This window comes from Eriocheir sinensis, chromosome 29 (genome assembly GCF_024679095.1).
Source record: "Eriocheir sinensis breed Jianghai 21 chromosome 29, ASM2467909v1, whole genome shotgun sequence".
Lineage (NCBI taxonomy): Eukaryota > Metazoa > Arthropoda > Malacostraca > Decapoda > Varunidae > Eriocheir > Eriocheir sinensis.
In genome coordinates this window covers 290,413-297,637 of record NC_066537.1, presented here as the reverse complement: position 1 = coordinate 297,637, position 7,225 = coordinate 290,413, and the positions used below count along the sequence as shown (strand labels likewise).

The 7,225-nt window shown below is 43.8% G+C and overlaps 1 long non-coding RNA gene across 1 annotated transcript; it reads right to left on the bottom strand.

The window, feature by feature from the left end:
- Positions 1-1,102: 1,102 nt before the first annotated feature.
- Positions 1,103-2,093, bottom strand: LOC127005292 (uncharacterized). Its single transcript, XR_007758416.1, has 3 exons — positions 1,948-2,093; positions 1,507-1,876; positions 1,103-1,200 (listed from the first exon to the last, which is right to left on the bottom strand). It is a non-coding gene; the product is annotated as an uncharacterized LOC127005292 (long non-coding RNA).
- Positions 2,094-7,225: the final 5,132 nt, after the last annotated feature.

The window sequence follows — 7,225 nt, the reverse complement described above, 5'->3', positions numbered from 1 at the left end:
ATAAAAAAAATAAAAAAAATCTATACTTTTCTAATTTAAATCCATTACTGCGTGTTCTATCCTGCTGGCTAATTCTCAGTACTATACTTATATCGCCTTTGTTGTAACCCTTGACTCATTTGGATACTTCTATCACCAACTTCACAGTCGCGAATGAGGTCGGGGTCGCTTACTAATACCAGATCCAGCAGATTGTTTTCTCTTGTTGGTTGAGTTACAACTTGAGTGAGGAACGAATCCTCCACCATTTCTATAAGCCTGTTACCCTCTTGATCTCCAGTCAGTTATCCCCAGTCAATGCTAGGGCAATTAAAGTCCCCAATTATTATTGCTTCTTTACTTTGTGTTAAAGAGTGAAGCTCTTCGTACAGGGCAGTGTCATCGGCTGCCTGTTGTTTTGGAGGCCTGTATACGGTCGCAAGTGTTAGTTTCTTATTATTCGCAGTTATTTCCACATAGACGGAGTCGTAACTCTCTGCGTCCTGTTTGTCTATTTTTATGGCAGGGAGCGTACTTTTTACGTAGCAAATTACTCCTCCTCCTTTCTTGTGCAATCGATTTTTTTGGAAGCTTTCGTACCCGGGAAATGACAGTTCAGATACTAGATGTGCAGAGTTGGCCCAAGTCTCTGTGATGGCTACCAAATCTGGTTTCTCAGTTGCAATATACGCCCTAAGTTCGTCCTTTTTGGGTAATAGACTGCGTGCATTTGTGTACAAAATGGAAATGTGACTCCTGGTTTGGCCGCGTCGTGTTGTATGAGTTCGCTTGTCGGAGGCGTCGTTGGTTACAGTTGCTTGCAAGCCGCATCGACGCTACGGTTCGGTTGATCAAGGGTTGCCTTTGCCTTGCCCTCGCCTGCAGTTTTTTGAATAGTTTTTAGAGTAGCTTTCAACTGCTTCGTTCAGGAGCCTTCCAAGCCGCGCCGAACCCACCTCATTCAGGTGGAGTCCTCTCTGATTTTCAACTTAACATTCCTTCCCCTTCTCAACTAACTCAGCAAGGGTCTGTATACCTCCTCCTTCCCATGCAATCATTCCTTCCCCCTCTCAACTAACTCAGCAAGGGTCTGTATACCTCCTCCTTCCCATGCAATCATTCCTTCCCCCTCTCAACTAACTCAGCAAGGGTCTGTATACCCCCTCCTTCCCATGCAATCATTCCTTCCCCTCTCAACTAACTCAGCAAGGGTCTGTATACCTCCTCCTTCCCATGCAATCATTCCTTCCCCCTCTCAACTAACTCAGCAAGGGTCTGTATACCCCCTCCTTCCCATGCAATCATTCCTTCCCCTCTCAACTAACTCAGCAAGGGTCTGTATACCCCCTCCTTCCCATGCAATCATTCCTTCCCCTCTCAACTAACTCAGCAAGGGTCTGTATACCCCCTCCTTCCCCTGCAATCATTCCTTCCCCCTCTCAACTAACTCAGCAAGGGTCTGTATACCCTCCTTCCCATGCAATCATTCCTTCCCCCTCTCAACTAACTCAGCAAGGGTCTGTATACCCCCTCCTTCCCATGCAATCATTCCTTCCCCTCTCAACTAACTCAGCAAGGGTCTGTATACCCCCTCCTTCCCATGCAATCATTCCTTCCCCTCTCAACTAACTCAGCAAGGGTCTGTATACCTCCTCCTTCCCATGCAATCATTCCTTCCCCTCTCAACTAACTCAACAAGGGTCTGTATACCTCCTCCTTCCCATGCAATCATTCCTTCCCCTCTCAACAAACTCAGCAAAGGTCTGCAGCTTTTTACTCTTCCTCACTTTACTTCCCTCGCACTCTTCTCTAACTCCCGACTTCACCTTCCTTCCCTTTTCAACTAACTCCGCCAGGTCCTGTATACCTCCCACTCCTCTCTGACTTCTAACATAACCTTCCTTCCCTTCTCAAGTAACTCCGCCAGGTCCTGTATACCTCCCACTCCTCTCTGACTTCTAACATAACCTTCCTTCCCTTCTCAACTAACTCAGCAAGGGTCTGCAGCTTTTTACTCTTCACTGCCTTACTTCCCTCGCACTCCTCTCTGATCTCCAACTTAACCTTCCTTCCCCTTCTCAACTAACTCCGCCAGGCCCTCCACCTCCCACTCCTCCATTCCCTTCCCCCCACTCCCTCCTCTCTAATTACTGACACAATGTTCTTTCTATTCTGGTGCAGGAGGAGCGTAAAAGCAGAAGCAGCAGGCAGCAGCAGCAGTAGTAGTAAAGTCCACCCACCTCCCCGGCACTGACCTACAAGCAAGCTTCCCTCCGAGCAGAGATCAGCGAGTTCTGTGTTGCAAGAGGAGGCGTGGCGGCACCCTTGGTAGTAATGAGTCCAGGCGGTGACCCAAGCCTGCCTCTCTTCCTGCTGTTAGTTAGTTAGGTGACCAGTGTGTGTGCGTGTGTTCGTGTGTGCTGCCGCTGGTACTGTCAAAACGCTTCCAAATTACCCAATAAAAAGAATGTGACTTCCCCTGTGCCTTGTTCTTCATACAGTGGTACGGAGTTGTGTGCTATGGAGGAGGTGGAGGAGGAAGGAGGAGGAGGAAGAGGGGTAAGAGGAGGAGGAGGAGGAGAGGAAGACAAAGCAGGAGAAGGAGAAGGAAGAGGAGGGATAAGAAGAAAAAAAGGAGTAAGAGGAGGGGTAAGAAGGAGGAGGAGGGGGAGGAGGAGGAGGAGAAGGAACACAAAGTTGCACAAAGGAAGAACAAACAACAGCAGACCTGCTGGTCCTTACGAGGTTGTTTGTGACAAGCTACACTAACTATCTAATCAAAGGTGGAAGATGAAGGACAGCAAAGGCGAAGGCTCCTCCCCACCCCCCCATCCCTCCAGCCAAAGCTGGCAGGAAAGGAAAAAGAACCATGCAGCATGGAAAAACTGCATGGAATTTATGTAGGAAAGAGGAAAGAACTACCATTACTGCTACCACTAACCGGGCAATAAAAGCGGACAAGGACACCAATATTCGAAAGAACTTAACGTTATTACGACAATGAGTAATATCTTAGTTGTTGGTTAGATTCAAAACACTTGTCTAATCTATTCTTGAAGGCCGTAACTGTTGTACTATCAACGACATCACAGGGTAGAGAGTTCCAAACATTAACAACTCGATTGAAGAAGAAGTGTTTAGCTTCGTACGACGAGAATCTTTTACCACTTATCTTCAAATTGTGATTTCTTCTTGTTCTATTTGATCGATCAATTGTAAAGTAATCTTCCGCATTAATATCACTGAATCCTTTAAACATTTTAAACACTTCTATTAGATCACCTCACATTCTTCGTTGTGAAAGGCTGAATAAATTTACTTTTTTTAGCCTTTGTTCATATGATAAATTTCTCAACCTAGGAATCATCTTTGTTACCCTTCGTTGAACCCGTTCCAACTTTTCTATGTCTTTTCTGTAGTAGGGAGACCAAAACTGTACACAGTACTCTAGACGGGTCGAACCAACGAATTAAACAGTTTTAATATTACTTTTTCCGATTTATTATTAAAGACTCGTCCGATGAAGCCAACTAATTTGTTTGCAGTTTTAACTACCTCTGAACAATGCTGACCGGGCTTTAAATCGCTTGATATAGTAATTCCAAGACCCTTTTCTTTACTTACTGCAGAAAGTTGTTGGCCATTCATTACGTACCAAACGCGATTGCTATTTTTTCCGATGTGCAACACTTTACATTTGTCAACGTTAAATTTCATTTGCCATTGATTGGCCCAACGTGCAAGTCGATCAAGATCTGATTGTGAAGCTTCTTCGTCGAGTGTCGCAGTTACTTTACTAGCAATTTTTGTGTCATCAGCAAATTTTGATACTTTGCAAGTGAGCCCATCATCGATATCATTAACATAAATTAAGAAGAGCAAGGGGCCAAATACTGATCCTTGAGGTAAGCAGCTTCTGACATCGAGCCAGTTAGATGTAACACCGTTTAGAACTACTCTCTGTTTCCGCTCAGAGAGCCAGTCCACAAGCCAATTGTGAATGTTACCCGAGATACCGTGCGCCAATAGTTTGCTGAGCAATCGTTGGTGGGGGACCTTATCAAATGCCTTTTGAAAATCCAGATATATGATATCTACTGATCTGCTTTCATCGAACACCTCAAAAATATAGTGAAAAAAATCAAGTAAGTTAGTCAAACACGAACGTTTACTACAGAAGCCATGTTGCGAATTATTTATTATATTATTTTCTTCGAAGAATTTCACCATATTGTCGCGAATGACAGTCTCCATTAACTTACAAACAATAGATGTCAGGCTAATTGGTGGATAGTTTCCTGGATGAGACTTGTCCCCCTTTTTGAAAATATGTGTGACATATGCAAGTTTCCACTCCGACGGAACTTTTCCAGCTGTTAAAGATTTACTTAATATGATGGAAAGCGGACAAAGTGAACTCTTCCACAGGGACGGAATACACCTGTCTCCCATCGGGGCAGCCAGATTCGGAAGGCTCCTCAACGACGCAGTACGTGACACCCGATCAAAAAACAACTCTCAGCCACGCCCCTCCACCCCGCCCGTGTAATAGCCTTTTCCATTTAGCGTAACCCGTTTCTAGGTCATGATCTGTAGAGTCCCTTGATAGATAGAGTCCCGACAGCCTAAGATTTGGACGCCATTATTGGCCCTGTCTTCGCCGCGAGACCGTGTGCTAGTGTTTGAAAAGCGCGGCGAAAACACAGGGCCAATAATGGCGTCCAAATCTTAGGTTGTCGGGACTCTATGAGGGACTCTACAGATCACGACCCAGAAACGGGTTACGCTAAATGGAAGATGCTATAAATAGACGCCATGCATCGCAACAAACTCGTAACCGTGATCCCGCAAGTACCACCACCTCTATTACCAAGCCTCTAGATAACTTAAAAATCCTTAGTTTCAATACGTGTAGCATAAAAAAACAAGTTTGATGAGCTGAGATGTCTTGCTCTAACAGAAAATATTGACATAATTGCTATAACCGAAACATTTATCGACATCACATAAAATTATATTGATTAAATTTCCGAATACAACATAGATGGCTACAGACTCTTCAACAAAGATTGTGTAAACTGTAGAGGCGGTGGCGTCGCCCTTTTTGTCAAAAGCTATTTGCAACCCACTGACAAAACACCAAGAGACAGTAACGTTGAACATTTGTGCGTGCGAGTAAACATTGCAAAAGTCAATTTGAATATATCTGTCACCTATAGGCCTCCCGGGCAATCACTCGATGACGATCTTGAAATGTACAGCGTTTTAAGGCAGTCACTTAATAACAACGACTCACTGATATTAGGAGACTTTAACCTCCCCCATATCGACTGGGCGACACTGTCAGGTACAGAAGAGGAGCCACAAAGAATGATCGAATTTTTAGAAGAAAATTATGTAAGCCAAATAGTTTCTGAACCAACTCGACAAAATAACATACTCGACCTTGTTATAGCGACCCAAGATAACCTAGTCAGTAATGTCACGGTAGGAGAACACCTCGGTTCTTGCGATCATAAATTAGTCCGCGTCGACATTAGAGATCAATCATCAGTGACTGAAAATAAAGTAAAGGTGCCCAATTTCAAAAGAGCTAACTTCGTAGAAATCAGACAAAAACTAACAGAAATACAACTATCAGATGACGGCAATGTAGAGGAAGCCTGGCTAAGCTTTAAAAATCATTTACTCACTCAGCAGAACACATTCGTCCCCTTGTGCGAGAAGCGAAATAACACTAATAAAAGCCCACCTTGGTTTAATAGCGAAATTAAACACTCAGTCAAGGAGAGAAAATTGTCTTACAGGTTAAAGAAAGAACAAAGCACGCCCGAAAACATTAGACTTTATAACGATGCCAGGCGACGAGTAAAAAGATTAGTATGTCAGGCACAGCGTAGATATGAAGAAAATATTGCAGCCAACTGTAAAAATAATCCGAAATCTTTCTTCAGTTACATAAACAACAGAAAGGCGATCAGAAGTGGAATTGGACCTTTAACAAACAGCGACGGTGCACTAGTGACTGACAGCCAACACATTGCAAACCTCTTAAACAATTACTTTTCCTCGGTGTTTAATACTAACAATTACTTTTCCTCGGTGTTTAATACTACCACCAACACCAGTATTAATGTAAATCTCGAGCATGCATTGCCTAATTTTGAAATAACAACCGATGAAGTCCTTAAAGCTCTCCAATCACTTAAAACAAATAAAAGTCCCGGACCCGATAAAGTATATCCTATACTGCTTAAAGAAACAAAGAGCGAAATAGTCTCCTCCCTCACAACCGTAGTCAATATGTCCTTGCGACAAGGCATCGTCCCTTCGGATTGGAAAAAGGCTAACGTGACACCGATTTTTAAGAAAGGAGACAAAAAAAAATACCAGGTAATTACAGATCCATTAGGTTAACTTCAGTTGTAGGTAAGTTGTAGGTTGGGCGTTCTGTATCGTCTCCGCCAGTTCTTCTCCCCCGCTCAGTTGCTATCCATATACAGGGGCCTTGACCGCCCTCGTATGGAGTATGCATCTCACGTGTGGGAGGGCTCCACCCACACAGCTCTTCTAGACAGAGTGGAGGCTAAGGCTCTTCGTCTCATCAGCTCTCCTCCTCCTACTGATAGTCTTCTACCTCTTAAATTCCGCCGCGATGTTGCCTCTCTTTCTATCTTCTATCGATATTTCCACGCCGACTGCTCTTCTGAACTTGCTAACTGCATGCCTCCCCCCCGCTGCACACGACTTTCTACTCATGCTCATCCCTATACTGTCCAAACCCCGTATGCAAGAGTTAACCAGCATCTTCACTCTTTCATCCCTCACGCTGGTAAACTCTGGAACAATCTTCCTTCATCTGTATTTCCCCCTGCCTACGACTTGAACTCTTTCAAGAGGAGGGTATCAGGACACCTCTCCTCCCGAATCTGACCTTGCTTTTGATCACCTCTTTTGATTCTTTTATGGGAGCAGCGATTAGCGGGCTTTTTTTTATTATTGTTTTTTTGTGTGCCCTTGAGCTGCCTCCTTTGTTGTAAAAAAAAAAAAAAAAAAAGCTACTTGAGAGCATAATTAGAGACAAAATTGTGAGTTACCTTGAAAGGCACTCATTAATTGGGGATTCACAACATGGCTTCCGTAACAAAAGATCCTGCCTATCAAACCTATTAACCTTTTATAACGACCTCTTCTCAGTTTATGACGTAGCCAAATCATTGGACGTAGTCTATCTTGATTTCCAGAA